The following is a 4,668-nucleotide window of genomic DNA, read 5'->3' as shown; positions in this document are numbered from 1 at the left end:
TATATATATATATATATATATATATATATATATATATATACATACCAGTCGAAGTGAGATACAGACTAATAATTTTTAAACTGGCATTCACACAACCAAACAATGGAACTAAACCAGGCTTCACACAATTAACTATTTTATTGCCCGATATAAGCTGCTCTACAAGACACAATGAACGAACCAGACCAGGCTACATATTAATAAGCAATTTCATTAATTAGAATATTATCTAAGAAAAGCAAAAAATAAATTCTTCCACACATCCAGGGGAAATTTATCTAATTAAATAAGCTACAAACATACCAGCTTCCATAATCATATTGAGAAAATAAAATGTCAATTATACGATCGAGGAGGCATTAAACAAAGTAATGCACGAGAAGAAAACAGTAACAAAGAGATCGCCATTATTCCTCTCATTTTCCCACTTAGTCTTTATTCTTGTATCTTATCTTATCGTGGCGCCTGTCCTGTGACGTTAGCAATCATGAATTTATTATTAATGTTTATACTTAGGTAATATGTGGTGAGGGACCAGTACTCTTCCATGATATTTCGCTCTTGGTTGTTTCCAGTAGCCTTTACCTGGAGAGGCTTAACCTGCAAGGCAATTAAAGCTGAAGAGTCCCCCGTGAGACAGACTAGTCCCCGCCAGATGCCAACCTAGTATTTCTTAGTCTCGGAGAGAGCACATAGGCACTACACCTTGCTCAAGAGTGACCTGGTAGTAGGTATGGGTAACCTCATTATCCCACGTCGAAACTCCATAGCCGGTTGCAGTTTAACGTTATACCCAGGACTTCATTACTGAATTGGGAGAGGCCGAGATCCTGCAGTTGAACAAACGGCTTATATTCTTGTATATGAAACAATAAAACCTTCTACCACACCGACACCCACCCACCCACCCACACACACACACACGCATCTTTCACATATCACATATATCTTCCACAAACCAAAAAAAAATCCCTAAAATACATTCACTTAGTACCAGCTATATGTTCCAGTGCCGTCCTCCATCCATCCTGAAGGTATTAGCACGGACCCCTTAGGTCTCAGGGAAGCAGTGAACCGTGAAAATAGCTCAACAACCGGCAGATGAACTTCAGTCTTTTCCCTATTTTCCGACTGATTTTTTAAAAAGTTCACGTCTTTCCTTCTGTATGTGCATTTACGAAATGTGTGGATAAAAGCATTATTCGCATGAGCTAGCCACAACAAACGGGGTCTCCAGGATGCTTGAAGGACAGTTTTTTAATAAGATGAAAGCTATGTTCGAAGTCCGTTTTTAATCTTCAACCACAAAGAAGTTTTATTATTGAAAATATCTACTAAAATAATTTGCTCTCCAATCAGGTTTGGTCTATGTATGAGTAAAATTCCTAGCCACAATTATTAAGGAACTTATATATATATTTGTGTGTGTATAATTTATGTATATATGCATAAAAATGTGCGTATATATATATATATATATATATATATATATATATATATATATATATATATATATATATATATATATACACACACACACACACACACACACACACATATATATATGTGTATGTGTGTGTGCGTGTGTATATATACACACGCATATATATATATATATATATATATATATATATATATATATATATATATATATATATATATATATATAATGTGTACACACACACACACACACACACACATACACACACACACACACACACACACACACACACACACACACACACACACACACACACACACACATACACACACACACACACACAAACACATACATGCATACATAAATACATACATATATATATATATATATATATATATATATATATATATATATATATATATATATATATATGCACATACACATACACACGCAAACACACACACACACAGACACACACACACACACACACACACACACACACACACACACACACACACACACACACACATATATATATATATATATATATATATATATATATATACATATGTATATATATATATATATATATATATATATATATATATATATATATATATATACATATATATATACATATATACATACACACATATACATACAGTAGCACATGTAATGGAATAAAGAATGATAGTTGTCTGTACAAAGATCCATAAAATTGTGTTCAGCAACAATAAATGTGTTATATTCCTAAATCATGAACTTGCTACTGAGAGAAATATGCTTTAAAATAAGTCTGTTACGTGCAGCATCATGAATGTACATTAAAGTAATGTTTGAATTTTACTTACAGTTCAATAAATCACCTTATGCTCAGTGTAAAAAAGTAGAAAACAACAACAACAACAAAAACAAAACAAATCTTAGCAAACATGTAAATGAAAAATTTTAATTGATAAATTATAAACAGAAATCCAATGACCCGTCTTGAATACCCAACTTTTATTTTCATAGTTTGAAGCATTCACATATTTCATGATCAAATATCAACACTTTTCTAGATGTGCGCAAGACGCTTCGAAGTAATCATAAATTCAAATTCAATTAACTTAATATAAAATCCAAAAAACTAAGCCTAGTGTCAACATTTTCTGAGCTAAACACTTAATGCATGAATGCACATAAAAATAGCGAGGAATTAACTACGCATTCAGCATTAAGCGCTCTTGTTTACACGCCAGCGAGCACCGGCGACCTTCACTTCAACGCCAAATTATAGCTTCAGAGAGCACGTGCATGAAGTGACCAGATTTAATGGGAAACAACCTGTTTCACACACAATGTATTTATTAATTTCTATATTTATCTATCTATCTATCTCTATCACCCACCCACTCACATACGCTCATGTATGTGTATGAGTACAAACACACTCATATCTGTCTATCTATATATGCACATATATATATATATATATATATATATATATATATATATATATATATATATATATATATTATATATATGTGCATTTATATATGTACACACACACAAACACATATATAAATGTGTATGTGCGCACGCGCGATACGTATATTGTTTTGTATTCGGTAGAAAAGATATGGATTTGTAAAGCACAATCTTTGATATGAAGAATTTGTTCATCATATTGATAAAAATATTATATAACACGCCACCTGTACGCCTTATGATCATCTACAGCTTATGTAGCACTCCACAGTGTGCTACAAATTCCATCAAATAATACACAAGAAACTCCAGATTCGAAGCTAATATTAAAAGATAAATCATAGTAAAACGCATCTCTCATTCAAATTTTGAGTGTAATAAATATTGATTTTGAAAACGTATAAATCATGACTTCCCCCCCTCTCTCTCTCTTCCCCCCTTCTCTGTCTGTCTGTCTGATTGTCTGTATGTCTGTCTGTCTGTCTGTCTGTCTCTCTCTCTCTGTCCCTCCCCACCTCTCTTTTTCTCTCACTCTGTCTTTCAATCTCTCTCAAACACACACTGACTGTACAAATCCGGCAATTAATGAAGACTCGCCTTGAGGCTGGTAATCTCAACACGCTGCAAAGTGACTTTCCATTGCTGCTCCTCTGAAATAACGACAAATCTGATCCAAGCCAACGATCAAACGTTAAACTGCATAATGAGTATTGATGTTATAATATACATACCTCTTTGAATATATTAAACAAATCTGAAAAAGTGCGGTACACTGAATGCCGTTTTACCATGATGGTGTCATCCGTTCCGAAAAATAATCCGGAATTAAATCAATTAAACTGCAACAACCATTGCAGTGAGAGCAATTGCGTGATCACAGAAAGGCCAGAATTTACGATGGAAATAGAAGTGTACTAATGAAAGGGGTGGATTTCAAGAGAAGAAACATCTGGGAACATTCGGCAATGATATTAAGAATTTTGGAGAACTACAATGAACAAGAATCCGGAGGCGTACGGGCAGCATGAAGGCATTATCTGGTACTCTCTTCCTCACTAAAGGGGCAATGCGTGACTCAGATCCGTGTCCTCGGCCCAGCGGGAGAACGAGGTGAAGGAGAAGGTGGGAGGAAGAGAAAGAAAACAGCTTCAGCGCCATCTACTTTATTTATTGCTCCCTCGACCCCGATAGAACAGAACCCTTAAATGATGCCTAACATGAAAGAGGAAGTTGGCATTTTACTAAACTACATCAGTAAGTAAAATAAACTGTATGAATATATTTAAAGTTTAATGACTTAATAAATTACTTAATGTAGACTATGATAATATTAAACAGCAAGAACGGAATATTGCTTTTAGTAAATGTTTGTCCAGGCAAAACCAACATATGTTTCGTTTCAAATCAGCAAAAATATGATTTTTGTCACGCATATTGTTTTCCACAATGCTAAAAATATCGGGGGGCATCTCAAGGAACTTACCCCCCCACCCCCAGGCCCCAACGTGACGTGCTACGTCCCTGCCTTGTGCATGGTTCTTTGAAGGTGGCTACTAAGGCTTCTTCTTTATATACAGTCAGTGAAGGGGGGATGGGAAAGAACGAGGCCAAAAGACAAAAGGAAAGAGAGAGAAAGAATGTGTAGGGCTTCTTTCTTCTGAGGATGAGGTTCGAGGAGCTTCAATGGGCTTCTCTTGAGGGAAAGTGACAGGCTCGTCACTAGAAGCGGGTGTCATGCTGGGATAAACCGAAATCAG

Source organism: Penaeus monodon, chromosome 11 (assembly GCF_015228065.2).
Source record: "Penaeus monodon isolate SGIC_2016 chromosome 11, NSTDA_Pmon_1, whole genome shotgun sequence".
NCBI lineage: Eukaryota > Metazoa > Arthropoda > Malacostraca > Decapoda > Penaeidae > Penaeus > Penaeus monodon.
The sequence above is the reverse complement of the archived record's forward strand: the minus strand, read 5'-3'. Positions refer to the sequence as shown.